General features: G+C 38.6%; 1 long non-coding RNA gene across 1 annotated transcript in view; it reads left to right on the top strand.

Annotated features, from left to right (window-relative positions):
• Positions 1-16,054, top strand: part of LOC130609670 (uncharacterized) — a 28,945-nt gene extending 12,891 nt beyond the window's left edge. The window contains exon 3 of the long non-coding RNA XR_008974841.1: positions 15,373-16,054. This is a non-coding gene — a long non-coding RNA (uncharacterized LOC130609670). The remainder of the gene's footprint in view (positions 1-15,372) is intronic.
• Positions 16,055-16,442: the final 388 nt, after the last annotated feature.

Below are 16,442 nucleotides of genomic sequence, written 5' to 3'. Positions count from 1 at the left end.
AAACTAAATATCTGTGAAAATCTGATACCAAATGAAATGAAAGAAGGTTTCTGGAGTGGATTTCCATGCAACTAGAACCATCAAATCACTGAAGTTTTTCAATAAGCCAGAAAATGGAGCAGGAGAGTGATAACTACTAGGGTTAAGATTTGTGGAAGGGGAACAAATGTAAGCAGTACTTTTATTTTTTTATTTCATAAATTTGCATGTTAAACATACACAGCCATGCATCCCAGAAACATTATTTTCTTGGAATGTTTCTAATTTTTTTACTTCTTGTGTTACTTTATGAGATGCCACATTAATTTGCATGTGACATTGGTTTTGGATGTTTTGAGTGAGGTGTCCAGCAGAAGGTGATGCGTAACAGAGTTTTCAGTTTACTGCGTGAAAGATATTACAACTCCATTCTTCTTTGTGGAGTTTATAATTCTCAGTACAATTTAATTTTAGTATGCCTGGTTTTAAGGTTATTTAAAACCTGACAGCAAAACCTTCCTGTGGGCTTACGCCAGTCTCCACAAAACCTAATGAACAAAGTGGAGGTAGGACTCATGAACTGAATGGTCTTATAGTGGTCAAATAGTTTAATTTCATTTTGTTCTGGTTCTGATGTCTGGGAACTTTGACCATGAGACAATTTGACAATGGTTTTATCATGACCTGGGATGGAACAGGAGGCTATAACCTTTGCTAATGGGAACTATTAAAAAGAACTGCATGATTTTGGAAGAAGTAGACTGAGTCACAGTAGTCAGAAGAGATAATGTCTGGAATTAATTCCTTATCATAGAATGGAAATCTGTCTTACACTATAAAGGCACAGCTTGTTAGCAGCAGGATAGCTGAGCTATTTTTCAATGCCCTAGTGCTTACTTACAGACACCTATACAAAAGCACATCAGGTACAACTTCAGTGTTTAGGCAATTGAAGGAGACTGCTCGGTTTATAGTCAGTTGTGCAAACTGAATTATTTTCTACTCATTTTGTCCAGCCCTCCTTGCCATGACAGTACTGCCAGCAGGCTATGGAGTGTCTGGCAGCATTCATGCAAACTCAAATGCATCATCATTGTCCAGTGTTATTAAAGAAGACTGTCCGAGTTTTCCTGTCTTGATATCCAGCAAATAGATAACACAGAGAGCCAGCAGTCTGTAAAGTGATTAAACCTGGAGAGAATTTCTTGACTCAAATAAAAGCAAATTACCCCGTGATAATCTTTCAAAAGGAAAACTGTTAGAAAACCTAAAATATTGGGAATATGCTTAATCATATGATTAAATATGCATATGATTTGAAAATTATAGCATTAAGCATGGAAAGAATATTTGAAATAATTTTGATCAGATCTAGAACTGCCACATAGAAGATGCAATACTCAAATACTCGGCCACTGTACTGTGATAAACAAAGTATCCAAGGGCCTTTTCATAAGTCTGGAGTCTAAAACATCCATCTAGTAGTGGATATTCCTGATGTACCAGCCAAATGATAGATGATGCAAAGGAGAAAGAAGAGAGAAAAAGGAAAGATACCAGATTTGGAACAATAGGCTAGCTGTGCTTAACAGATAATAATGTCAGAAAGACTTTTAAAAGAAATTTAAAGAAAAAAAAAGGAATTTATTTTTATTCTGTTCCTTTTTTAGAAAACACCTAATTCTTTCAATTAATTGATTTGAATGACAGTTGTAGACAAGTAATGAACTACAGATGCGCAACTCTATAAGCTGCAGTCAGTAAAACATGGCTTATCAGTCCTTTACAAGGGAAAAACAAACCTAAAAACTTTGTTCTTTTTATTTGTGTTTAGTTCTTTCTAACTTCGCAAAAATCTTTAGCTCCATCTTCAGAGCAGTAATGTGTTTGCACCTTCAAACCAGAGAGGGAGGAATCTGTTAAACATACCACAGTGCAGTGTAAAGTAACAGAACAAATGCTTTGCAATACGGTTGAAAACAAGAGGGAATTAAAACCAGTTATGAAGCAGAAAACATTGAAGTACAGCACTTTCCATAGGTTGGTCCTGATCCTGGCAGTTACTTGTGCTAAGCTGGTTTGAGGAGTTATCATATGGCTTAATCATACATGTGTGCAGATACTTCCCTGAAGAAGGGTATGTTTTACCAACGTGCACATAAAAGATCAATGAAAAGCTCTTGCCCGGGTTTGGGGGGAAGGAGTAAGGAACACAGTGACAAATAGTGATGTATTTTAGCCAGTAAATTACTGGGTACTGAGCAGAGTGGCGTAAAGCTGCTGCTAAAAGTTGACAGTCTGCTATTGATAACAGGGGCTGAATACTTAGGAGTCTACTGTGTTTGAAAATAGGAAAGTCATAATTTGGCAGAGTTTATGGGTCTGTTATCAGCTGCACAACAGCTGGGTTATAGACTAGTAAGGCTAAGGAAGTCAGAGGAGTACAAAATAAACTAATTCTCGGCTGAGGAGATGGCTACTTTAAATGTCAGTAATTTAAAGGCATTTCATGACTTGGTCCCAAGTGCCAGGTCTGCTTTATTTTTCTCCTCATACCACCATTGCAGCTTCTGTCTGAGATCACACGGGGCTGTGTATGACCTGTGCTGCTGAGAACATTGCATCTCCCTGAATTGACAGTGAACATGAGCAAATTTATTTGGTTTATTACTCAGTTTGCAGTCTTTTCAGAACCTACTTCAGGCAAATAACTCTTGCAGCTCAGTAACCCATTTGAGATCAAGTTTTATTGTAACCACATGGGTGTTGAAGAACAGTCTTAACTACTTAGGGGATTGATGTAAACATATACATTTAGTTTAATATGCTTCCAGTACAACTTTAATAAAACAGACTTCCTCTTCTCAAATTCAGCAAAGTATTGCATGCTGTAATTAAAAAGACACTGACACTAAACCCCAAGAACATTAATGTTTTCGTTGTTTCTTTAATAATGGCTAATCACAGCAAATTTAAGTTTTAATAATAGCTAGGAGAATAGTACTTCAGACAATTCAAATTAAGCTGGACACATTATGTTCAAGACAAGAGTCCCAAAGCAACCCTCAATAATTGCCAATTGTCCTCCTTTCTGCAAAATGCAATTCTTTCAGGAAGATACGTGTTGCTCTAGAGTTTGCTTGTGATCACTGCATCTCTCTCTCAAAGTCAGGTTGTTGAAAGAACAGCTTTAATACCTAAGAACTTGCTTTTGCTGCCACTGATTCAGGGTTGCGCAATGTTTGGACTGGTTCAATCAAACATTAAAAATTGTTAAAGCCATAACAAGTTTTTGAGCTACCTATTAAAATCTACTCCTGACATGCCTGATGCTCCTGATCTCTTTATGGGTCACAAACAGCATGTTTGGCTCAGCTGGTACTTTCTTCTTTATCTGTCAAATGCAAGTCTTCCTAACAATGGAAGCACAGATAAAGTGGTTGAACCTCACTGATACCAAATAAATAGTTAAAATAGAAAGTGGAGGAGGAATGCATATGATGTGTCAAAACAACGGCAGTTCTGGTAGCTTAAATTCTACTTTCTATATGTGCTGGATTGTGACGAATACTGCAGGAACTACATTAATGTATTCCTAAAAGTGGGTATTAGCCCACCAAGAAAAGAAAGCAGCAGCCGCATGTGTGGAAGTTCTTTGCTGATTACCAAAAAGATGAATGTTTTATCTAAAAATGCAAAGTAATCTACTCCAGCAGTAATTCAGGGAACTGAACGGTCATGTGCAGAGGCTTGAAGGTCACTTTTCACAGCCCTAAGGGACAAAGTTTTGACAATAAATACAGCTGCTCTCCCAGTCCTACACTGACCTGCAGAAAAAGCACAATTTCGTAGGAAAACACAAATTCATATGACACACAAGCTGGTAACACTGGGAAGTTGTACGATAGTCTTCAGACAATTCCCTGCCCTAAGGCTGAAATCAAACCATTAGGACTGCCCTGGGCAGCAGGGAGAGCATTTCCCAGTATGCACCCATTCTCATCTCCTGCTAAGATTCTCTACACTGCACTCTAATTAGAGTGTGTGTGTAATAATACTGTCCCTTCAAAAATGCTCAGAAACCCGAAATAAAGCAACTCTTGCCATGTATAAAATGTAGTAAAGGAAATAAGGATGATTGAAACAGTGGTCAGCTAGGCAAATTATTCATACTTTGTGCTACTATGTGTGACACTGCAATATCAATTGGGCTTATTTTGCAGTCTTATGTAATTTTTTTTAGTCATTGTTGCGACTTTATTTCAATTTATTTTTAATGCTAGAAGAAAGTTGGTGTTCTCTAGTTCTTAATTCTGGTGTTAATTACTCTGAGCTGCCAATCTGGTTGTGTCAGCATAATGATGTAAAGTGAAGGGGATACACAAGTCAAATCTTGCAACTGGATGCCTAATGAGCATTAGCAGACACATATACAGATGTATTAATATCACTGTGATCTAGTCCATGAGCAGTGCCTTACAACTGCCTGCTCACGTTCCCCAAGAGCTTCTCTCAGAATCTCATTTATGATGATGGCTGAATCAAGGCAGTTATTTTATATGGCTGTATATAATAATTTTAAGATTTTGCTGACTAGTGGATTTTGAGTGGGAGGAGCATTCAATAAATATTCTAGAGATACAAGAATGTAAAATATAGGGTTCAAACTGTTAAAGAAAATGTTCGTCTGGGACAAACACTTTTAAATATGGCATTCATATTCAGGCCCAACAAGACAAATTGGACCAGTCCTTTACATCTTTTCTCCTAAATGACAAATTAAAATTAGGGACCAGCAACTCCATGGTATCACTTTTCCATATACTGTTCAATAAGCAAGCCTTCAAATTCACTTCTATAAGGTGTTTTTATATGGCTTTAAATTTCCACCACTGCAGAAGCCTGTCTCCTCTAGCATCTAAGATGAATGAGACACAAGGGAAATCAGAAAGAGGGAAGGCAGTGCCTTCTGTCTCACTGGATTGCATTGCATGTGAGCTGCTGGAAAGCTGCAGAGTCCTTTCAATGTAGACATTTGGAATTTGGAAAGTAGCTTCAACATCTCTGCTTCCACTGTCACAGGCTACACTGAATATACAGCTTGGCACAAGGGTTTGGTGTGACAGTTTTTGCAGGGCATAGACAATGCTTGCCAGCATTAGAAAATACCAAAATAGCAATATACTGTTTGCATCCTTCAACTCCTTGATGTTGCAGGAAATAAAGTAAAATAAAATCTAACCCTTCAGTGGGCTACCTCTGTTTGTGCCACCACAAGTTCATTTTCACTTGCTTATCAAAGAGCATTGGACTCTGTCAGTTCGAGTATTTTGAACAGGAAGTGCAAATTCCTGTCCATAGATAGAGGAAAGAGAAATCAAAAGATGTGAACCAACCTGAGCAAAGTCGTGTTGGAATGCAATGGAATAAACACGAATGGAATATTGGTCTATTGGAATATGGGGTTCCATATTTAGGAAGGCGTATTGCGTTTCATTAAAAATATGTTTTGGAAATACATCACAATTCAGTTATTCAAGGTGACTATGGGAAGTTGATGCATTTAAATTATGTGTCTAGCACATAAAATGTTGTCTGTACTAAGCACAAAAAGTGTCATTACTATTAATATCTGAAAAGAAACTGATTTTACATCTACAGTTCTAGAATCTATTTTCCTGAATGGAACTGTAAGCATTCATGGATTAAATTATAAAAATCATAAATTAATAGAAGCTAGAAAATGTGTAGTTTCCCCTCTGCTGCTTTTCCACACATCATAACATGTATATATAGAAGAGCTTTGTTGTTTTTTAGACCTAGTAAGGACACAGAAATAGGAGCTTTTACAAGGATTGTTAGAACCAGCTTGTTCTACTGAGAAGCAGAACTTGGATCAAGTATGTAATGCTCCTTACCTTGCTGAATTTATCTTCGAGATTTCACAAAGCTCAGCTTGCTTGCAAATGTGGAATTCCTTTTGTGATTCCCCCTTGTTCTTGCATTGTACCATGCATCATTCCATTAGTCCACAGCTTAGTGCTTATTATCATCATCCTTTTTGTGCTTAATAATGTTTACTAAGGTTTTAACTGCATTCCTGCACACAATAACTGTAGCAAACCGATGAAAAACACAGCCATTTCAGTGCAAAACAATTAGCTTACATATCCTTGAGACATTGCTTGTGTTATAAATTGCACGTTAAGAAGGAAGAAACCATGCATGTTAGTTGGAAATAAACAAAAAATACATTACTGGCATGTATTCTGACATAGCAAAATGCAGTACTTAAATTCTGCAATTAATAGGTTCATTTCATAGACAATATGTCAGTGCTTTATAGTCTTGCTTTAGAATTCTGGATAAGTCATTCTGATCATCACATGTAATTCAGGGTATTCCCATCGTACCCAAGACTGACAGAAAATTGTCTTCATGGTACCCCAGCCTCCTAGAACATCACTGTTCTCTTCCTCCACATGCAGGCATTCTTCCAATGAGGCCAGAAGTACGTATTCAGTGCTGGGCACTGGGCATACCTGGCATCACCAGCAGTCTCCCAGTCCCAAGCTTTCTTTGAGGTCTAGTAGAAGGCCTTTCAGGAAGAGTCAAAAGTCTCTTCTGCAGAAATACAGAACAAATCCAGGAAGCAAAAAGCCATTTATAAGGCCAAAGATTCTTACTTGTGAACCCCAAAGAGATTGGAAGAGCGACAAACTGCTGCCACCTGCTGTTGGTTCATTTTCAGACACCGAAGCTCCAGCAAACTAAATTCATTCACAGCAGACAGCAGAAATTGCAAATCATTTCATTCTTTAGGGAAAAGGGAAGAAACAACCTGCTACATTTATTCCAAGTGTAAGCAGGTACTTCTTAGACCTATGGCACTAGTGCCAATCCTATAGCTACTAGCATCCAGTACCTTGGCTTTTCTACCCTGCAATCGCCACTCTGTCAGTGACTTAAATGTGACCTTGAGAAAGCCAATTAAGCTTTTTAATGCTGTTTTCCAAGCAGTAAAATTTCCAAGCAGTGTTTCTGACAAGTTTATAAAGGTACTGGATATATTCGTGTGGCTGTTTAGGAGCGTACACTTTTATTATTATCTTTACATCTTATTTCTTTCAGAAGTTTATTTTAATAAAGCTCCCATTGTGATAAAATTTACAAGGATTGTTAATAAGTAAGCATTATTATTCCACTGTGAGTCTGCTCCAATCATACATATAATAGGGTGAAAAGAGAGCAGCCTGAACCAATGGGGGGAGGTTAGAGTAATACAATGTTTATGTATGTGGCTCTATGAAATTGACAGTGGGGTCACAATAAAAATTACACAGTGCTTCTGGAAACCTGCTTTTTAGAGATGTCAGTGATCACTGCATTTTGAGTCAGAGCTCAAGCTGATATGTTCCATGTTTACTAATAGATGCCAATTCATGAAGCCCCATAGTGTGCATCACGTTAGCCAAATAGCTAAGAGCTCTGACTATCATTTTGCTACCTGCAGGTATCACATATTTTTGAAGGTAATCATTTCCTGTCGGTGACACTGTAATGCAGACTGTCCTGATCTCACTGCCTATTGTGGAAGGGTGAACCACAAAAGTGGAACTGCTAGCAGGTGATTTTCTGTGATCCAGAGCAGTGTCTCTCTGAGGGGGAATTTGATGGCCTCGAGTGAAAACAAAGTGAGCTGATTCTCAAGCTGGCAGTTCTCTCAGGAGCAGCAGCAAAGTCCTGCAGCTCTCAATCTTAAGAGTGGCCTGGAGCCTAACACACAGCTTGAAAACTCATGGATTTAGTTATATTTTTGAAGTCTGCATATACTTACTTTAAAGTAAGCATTCTTTTGAGCTGGAAAAGACCAGAATAACTATGAAGTATACTAGCTTTGTATATAAAAAATGACCTGAAAGCAGTATGTTTGTCCACACGTTTATAATCATTATTTAAAAACCAAATACATCTAAGGTCATCATCACTGGAAGATGCTCAGATGCATGTCTGCCATACGTAAACCAAGCTGCAGATATAAGGCATTCTATGACTGCTTATCTGTGTGCTTGTTTTATTCTTTTAGGCAAATGAGCAATATTGGATAATGCAATGTAAACTCAAGAGCATTTAAGAAGGCACACTGGGGGTAAACTGCCCACTGGCAATGTACAGTGCGCAGCTATTTCAGGGAGCTGAACCTCTGGTTTCCAGTCTAAAGAAATAAATGTCAAAAGACAGGGCCTGCTCCTCTGATGCTGCTTTAATTACTTTATTTTATTAGATATAAAATTCTATTTAAATGGTGATATTTCTCCCACCTATTTTTGTTTTGACCATAATCAAAATGAATATATGAAGACTGCTATCTGTAGTAAGAGCATCTTGGAGCCTCTTGGCTTTTTCAAATCAAAATTAACTTAAAGGAATCCCAGGGAGTTTCGTGGTGTTGCATCATCATGTGATGCATCAAACACTGCCACTGTTCTAGGATGAATCATAGAGTTATGCTCTGTTCCTCAGCATGACAAATTCTGCAATAACTGACTTCTCACTTCCTATCTATGGAGAATTTAAAAATAAGGGTCTATTTTAAGAAAAAAAAAGCTCTTCTTTCTACTGTGGAAGAAGAGTAATTCATCCCCTATGTACAAATAAGTGATAGCAGCGTATCTTTACTTTCAGCTAGGAAAGACTCCATTAGTCAATTCAATAGCATAAGTTAGAAATTTTATCTTTCTTCAAAGAGCAGCTGGGGTGTGAAGAAATTGTTGTTGCTGGTTTTACTAAGGGTTTTTGTTTCCTCTCACAGTTAGCCTGAGTGTAAAACAAAAACCTTATCCAAAATCTCATGAATATGGAGATTTTTAAATTAGGACAAGGTGATTAATTTTTAATGTTGTTATGTTGTTTGAATGTACACTGAAGCTTTTTGTTTTTAGCTTGGACCACAAGCACGAAAGAAGGGAGAGAGAATTCTGTTTGCTGGCTATCTTACTGGAGTAAAGTTCTCTGTTTTCTGCTGTCAGACAATTCTCTTACCTTAAATGAGTCAACTTGAATCATCAGTACCTGTGGTTCTCTCTAAGACAGTCTGCATCACTTCGTAAGTAAATCTCTCTGAGCACTAAATAAATACTCAAGACTCATCATTTAATTTTTGAAACATTCTAAGGCCTGTTCATGTAAACATTTCACTCAGCTGAATATTAATAAATACCAGAAATACAGTCTGAGAAAATACAGTCACTCAAGATTTCCGTGAAAACTGGTGCTCAAATGACCTGTGAGTCTTTCACTAAGCCAAAGAAACATCTCAAGTTTCTCATTGGTAATCCTATTGTGGTAAAGGTAGAATAGTTCATGGTCTCAATCTGTAGGTTCAGAGTTGAACATGCTTATCTGCTCCTTCTGAAGCTGGACACAGCACTTTCCAGAGAGGAGGGATACACATACCAGCTGTTGGAAGGTTCTGCTGGCCCTCATTCCTTATTTTTCCTTTCTTCTTTCAACAGTTCTTACTGGTAATGTTGCAATACTGATTTTTCAATTCTGTTCACATTACAAAATTATATAATAAACCCTATCATGTGAGGAGCAGAACACGATAGTGTTGACATTAGGCTAGCCTACAACATGATAGAGGTCCCTGAACAACCTCAGATGGGAAAATTAATTGGAGAAAATTAGACAGGTCTTCTGACCAGTGCTAAGTAGAAGGGGAGAATCACCTCCCTTGACCTACTGGCAATACTCTTCCTATTACAAGCCAGGATACCATAGAGCAAGGGTGAATTGCTAGCTCATGATCAACTTTGTGTTCCTGTGTCCATCAGGACACTCAGGTCCTCTTCTGCCAAGCTGCTTTTCAGTCACTTGATCCAAAACAGTACTTTTGCATAAGGTTATTCCTCCCAAGTTACAGAGCTTGGCATTTTCTTTTGTTGAATTTCATGAAGCTTCTGTTGTTTCATTTCTGCAGACTGTTGGTGTCCCTCTGAATGGCCACACCACTATGAAGTGTATCAGCCACTGCTCTCAGTTTTGTGTCATCTACAACCCTGACATAGGTGTACTCTGTGCTGTCATTCAGGTAGTAAGTGGTACCTTTAAACAGTACTGACCCTGGCATCAGCCCCTGAACTACACCATTATGGACAAACCTCAAGCTGGAAGTCATGCCACTGATCACAGCCCTCTGAATCTGGCAGGTCAGGCAGTTTCAGTCTGCCTTGTGGTCCATTTATCTAGCCCATTTTTCTCAGCTTGCCTATGAAGAAGTTTTGAGACACAGTCTTACTAAAGTTGAGATACATAATATCCACTTGCTACTTCATTATTTCAGTGTACTGACTTTGAAATACAAGAATATATGAGATGTCATAGGGGAAAATGTAATAAAATCTCTAAAATTGAGATGCATGACCTTTCTTAGATTTGCTCTCTCCAACACAGACAGTGTTTTGGGGTAGTCCAACTAGATTTACTGACATGCAACAAATTTGCCTGATTACAACAGATGAAAAATATTGCTTAGGCAATTGAAAGTGATAGCCGACAAGGTCATGGTCCTGATTATGGAATGCTTTTCAATGGCTCTCTCCTGATGCACTAAGTTGCTATAGTGATTATCCATCTGCTTTTACAGCAACTTCATAAACATCAAGGAAAGCTAATCCATTTGCCTGTAATATTAATTCTGAATATTAAACTGTTATATGAAAGAGGGTGATACTTGATGCTTCTAGTTCATTAAAGGTTTCCCTGAGCAGATCTGAAATGATATTGCAGGGCATTATGGGCTGTAGACAAAAACTTTTTCAAAACTGCTAAGCGAAGTAAGAAAATTACCAAGAAGAGCTGATAAATCTTATCCAGAATATCTGAATTAAATTGTTTGTTTGTATTATGTATACAGTCAAAGGAGACACTAAAGTGTAGTGTTTATTCTTTGCAGGGGGTGGGTATTACCATAATGCAGTCTAAGCACACAATTTTAGGATCATGTCTCTGTTTTAATTTAAGGAGCCTTGCATATTAGGACCTGCCATCTATTAACCCCATAAAGGATGTAGTCATCCAGAAGATCCTATAATTCAGACAATAGCACAAGCATCTCAGTGGACAGGGATCCTTCGTTCCCTTACCTTGTGTTTCAGTACCCTTTCTTTGTAACATAAAGTATGCACAATAAAATAGAAGAACCTTCTCAAGCTCTTGCAGAGCACTTCAATCAGCAGATATTGTTACATTTTGCAAGTAAACACCTCTCCATTGTTGCAAACATAGTAAGGTGGATCCTGGAATGACATATAACTACATAGATATATGTATGTTTGTGTAGGTAGTCATGCAGATAAAAATATTTTGCTTGTCCCTTTTAGAACATTGGCAGAGTTGTTTTAGCTCATACTAGTTATATATTTTAACTTGAAATTACTTTGCATAGGACTTTGGAAATAATAGCTAAGTTTTTCAGATAACTCATATTAAAATAAGTCATGCTGTGACAGATAATTTCAATGACAAAGAGACTTTCTGGTTTGTGCATGTGGCTTCTCACACAGCAGGATAGAATTCCAGAATTGGAGATCCTGAAAACCCCTGTGATGCAATGAATAAATAATAGTGGCTGGTCCAAAACCAATTAAAAACAACTCAGCTTTAAGTCATGCTGAAGCACAAACAATAGGTTGGGTACAGATCATAGCATCTTGCAAGACATCCAGCTGTTAGATCTTGATAAATATATTTCTTCTTACCCAGGCATTTCATAGCTTATGGTTTCTCCCCAAGCTCTTTAGGAAAGTTGACAAGGGGCCTCTCAAGAAGTAAATAATGTCTCCCAGTCCCTAAAATGAAAGAAGGGAAAAGGAACAAGAAGTATTTCTTGGCAAGTTGTCAACAGCAGCTTGATATTTTGCAGCCTAGTCTGAGGAACGTAAACTACTGAAAGTATCTAAAACTGTATATCTTCGCTTAATACAGGAAGACAATCATAGTGGGACTGTGTAAAGTAGGATAATTTTAATTTATTAGAACACTAAAATGCTTAAGAGACAACAATCCTTTCTCGCAGCTAAAGACTTTTTAAAGATTTAAACCACTCAGGTAAACTGAATTTGTACATCACAGAGCAAGAACCCTGTCTCAACCAGGATTATATAACGCAAGGACATGTATACATAAGAGCGAATCTAGAGAGTGATTGCATTTTTGGGAAAACCGTGTCACCTAGGAGAACTAGCCATTCATATTTGCTTTTTTTCTTTAGTCAGTGCTAAAAACAGAAGAAGAAATGAGCGAGAGCTTCTCACTAAGAGAAGAAATATCTGATCTCCTTACCCTGTTAATCCCTTCTCTTTTTTTTATTTTATAGAAAAAAAAAAGGCAGTAAGACTGAACCCAGAAAGTGGGCTTGTGAGAAATACATAAGATGTTGTGAATGAGTGGGTATTTGCAGGCTAGGGAGCAGGCCACTGGCATAAAGGACAACAGAGTACTTGGACAAGGATTCTACTTAGGAGATTGTGGATTTGCTTATGACAGATGGTCTAAGGGTTGATAAAATCAGGAATGTATGGCCATCTAACAAAGATAGCCAACTGTCCATGTTCTAACAGTAGCAGAAAGAAGATGCATAGAAGAGATAGGAAGAAAAAAGAACAACAGAAGATGGGAGCTTAGTGCCTTTTAGATTGCTGTCCTGGGTTCAGCAGTAGCAGTCATGTTTCTTCTTCTTGGTAGCTGGTGCAGTGCTGTGTTTTGACTTTCGGCCTGGGAACAGAACTGATAGAGATGTTTTGGTTTGGCCAAGGACTTTGTGAGCCTCATGCTCTGCCAGGGAGGAGGGGAAGCCGGGAGGAAGCAGAGACAGGACACCTGACCCAAACTGACCAAAGAGGTATTCCATACCACAGCACATCATGCCCAGGATGTAACTGGGAGTTAGGCGGAAGGGCTGGGAGACTGCAGGGTTGGAGGAGGTATCGGTCGGTGCTTGGTAGGGGGCTGGGGGGCCGAGTTATCGGTCGGCTGGTGGTGAGATGATGTATTCTCTTCCCTTGTTATTTCCTTTATCATTATTATCATTGGTGGTAGCAGTAGTGATTTGTGTTATACCTTAGTTACTAAACTGTTCTTATCTCAACCCGTGGGAGTTGCATTCTTTTCGATTCTCCTCTCCGTCCCTCCGGGAGTAGGGGGAGGGAAAGAAGGGGGGGAAGTGAGTGAACGAGTTACCTGACTGGGTTTAAACCACGACAATTGCAAGGCATCTGGAAAAGCATTTGGAGGCCCAGTGGAGAGAATATTTAGAAATGCATGCAGAGATGCTACCAAATCTAAAACAAGTGTCAGCACTGAGTTTTGTGATGCCTACATATGTCTGCCTGAGAATGATGGCAACTATATCCTATGATGAGGCATATAATTAGCACATCATGAATGTTTTTATCCACTCTGAGTTTGCTAAATAGAAAGCACTTAATTCAGCACAGGAGCTGGTATTGGGTAAAGACGGTATTGTCATGTAAGTGGAACACTAAACCAAAGCAGCAAGACAGAAATAGGTATTTACTTACCCATCCTGTTATTCAGGTACATCAAGCAGGGACTAAGAGGCAGTGGCTTATCTTTCTCCTCACTTAAGAAGAAAGATAAAAATTAAATTAACCTATCTCAGCTCAGAAAGTCTAACTAATTTTCTGTGTCTGGCTATCTTTGTAAAGCAAAGAAGTCTCCTAGCACAGGAGATAAATCAAAATCATCTGGGTTTGCACTGGAAACGAGTGGTACAAAGGCAAAATTCCCCAGATATAGGCCTGAAAACATGTTTTTTTCCCATCTATATGAAGGAAAACAAGTTTTTATCCCTCAGTGCTTTGTTGTAGGTTGTTACACTCCTGAGCTGTACTATGGGCATAGCTGTCATCAGCAAACAGCCTGAGCCAGTGTCACACCAGGATGAGTACCATTAAACACTTTCCTTTTACACAGTTTGCAAGCTCACAGTGTTTCATGTCATGAAAATATCAGGTGTTTGCAGGTACTCTCCCTCTTAAGTGGCCTTTAAGTCCATTCACTTGGAGAATTACATGTTAACAGTTTTCTGTGGTTAGAGATCCCCTGCAGCCACGTCAGATTTCTTGTCTCTTCACTGACTAGCACTGGCACAAAAGGCTGTAGTTAGGGTTCTGTTGGTTTTTTCTCAACTACCTGTCCGTCACACCTGCTAGCACCTTGCACAACACTGAAACTGAACACTGAATAGTGCCTTTTGGTGATACATATTTTAGAGCAATGCAGCCCTTCCAAAGGAAAAAAAAAAAAAGTTTTGTTTGGGGGTTGTTTTGTTGGGGGGGTTGTTGTTTTGCTTTGTTTTCTTTTTGTGGCTGGTGTTTGTATAGCAAACTCTGTATCTACATCAGGAGTCTGAATTTTTCTGAGAACTCTGTTTACCCATGGTTCCCCTTTTGCACTTGATACAGGTCAAAAATGCTCTTCATCAGTAATTCACAAACTATAATGGAGCTAAGAATCATTCTTTATTCATAAAGCTTTTGTATTTGCATGGGAATTTCAGGCTTGGTTTGTACATGGCAGGAATAATGTATGACAGGGTGTGAACTTCAATGGCTTATAAGAGTATGCAAGCCTCAGATATGTTGTTGAGTGGAAGACTGCGAGGCCATTTGCACAGAAGAGGAGGATTTAACTCATTAGCACTGTAGACTCATACACTATGTGACTGCTTACAGAGATATATTATTTCCACTACATTGACCCTGTCAAAAAGTGTAGGCTTAACATCTCTTCTGCTGGTCCCTAAAATGTTAAGACATAGTCAGAGAATATGTCAGAGAATAGATCCATCAATATTGCTTTCCCTGAAAATACCTCCCTGCTTGGAGCTAATGGCCACTTTCAACTCAGCAGCAGTGAGAGCCTAGCTGACATCATATGGCCCCAGGGTCCTCAATATCACACACTAGGGCAGGGAGCAACCCAACAGAATAACTTTGAAATGCAAGAGGAGCTAATGCTGTGTCTATATGGTATGGTCTTGTCTGGCTGCAAGGATATCAGAAGTCATTGACACTAATTTTGTGGGCTGTGATGTACTTGCACAGACAAGACCAGAAGATGCAGGCACATGTCTGGTATCTTTAGGAGCTATGCGGCCAAGTATACACATATTTGAATTATGTGAGGAAACATCTTACATTATAGGGGTTTATATGAATGCATGACTACGAATTAACATCTAGATGACAGGAAACAGTCCTTCACCTCTGCTTTTCTCTCCACTGAGGACTGGCCAAAACCTATGGTTTAGATGATGATCTGTAAGTGAAGACAAATATTACTAACGTACCTCTATGTTCTCTACAGCTGCCCTTGTAAGAGATCAGAAGTCCTTGACCTAAAGATGTGATTTATGATAAGAAAACTTGAAGCCAGCTGGATTTTACAAAGCCCATTTTGCCATTCCTTAGCTGACCTCTCTCTAGAAGAACACAGCAACAGCTCACATCATTGTTCCTGCATATAACAGAAGCAAGCAATAGAACTCCCATCAGCTTAATCCCATTTACAGTGAATCGAGAAAAGGGACTTTTTCAGCTGTCTAACTAAGCAAATGAGAAGCTGAATGATATGTAACATTGTTTACTGTAGAAAATAATATTATGTAATCATCAGTCATGCAGTTTGCAAAGACAAATAATTGGTCTGCTGCAATTAATATCCTACTGCTTTGAGGCCTAGCCTATAATTCTGCCAGGGGAAGATGAACAAATTAAGCTATTCAGTTGACACGTGGAGCTTAGCCAGGTCATCTCCCCCAAATTTCTCTGTTACTCAGTGGAGAGACAAATGCTCTTCCTAGCAGCCACAGAGTACCAAAATCTATTTCCTCCACTGAATCACCTCTGGGAGAAGCCCATTTGAAGTCTAGTTGCTCAAAATTGGATGATTTTAGTATTTCCTTATATTCAATTACACTTAAATTTAGACAGCATCTCAGTGAATACTCCCTGATATGTTTGTCATCAGTTTCAGATTAACTCCTTTCCAGAAGAGTAGAATCAATGAGCTAGGGGCTGATGCTGCAATCCTGGCAGTCAATTCTGTGTTCACAAAAGAAGGGAGAAAGGGGATGTTTCATGGTGGCAGTCCAATCAAGGAAGTCTTTACTTCTGCAGTCCCCAGCTTCCACAATGATGCTCACCAGGGAAACGCAACAGGAAATGCTGAAATTGTGTGTTCCTAAACTACAAGATACTTATTGGAAATCTGCACATATTCGATGGTCAATCATCCCATTAAATTATTATTTTATTTTATTTTTAATTCACAGTGCTGCTAACTCACCTTTCCTGCAAGGTCACTTTCAGCTAAATTGTTAAGTATTTTGAGAAAGCTACATATGTTGGATTGAGCAAAAAGAGAAAGGTTTGCTG

This window comes from Pezoporus wallicus, unplaced genomic scaffold (genome assembly GCF_028554395.1).
Source record: "Pezoporus wallicus isolate ANWC-B61680 ecotype Strahan unplaced genomic scaffold, APGP_CSIRO_Pwel_v1 contig_6658, whole genome shotgun sequence".
Classification (NCBI taxonomy): Eukaryota; Metazoa; Chordata; class Aves; order Psittaciformes; family Psittacidae; genus Pezoporus; species Pezoporus wallicus.
Note: the sequence above shows the minus strand (reverse complement) of the source record. Positions and strands in the feature narration are given on the sequence as shown.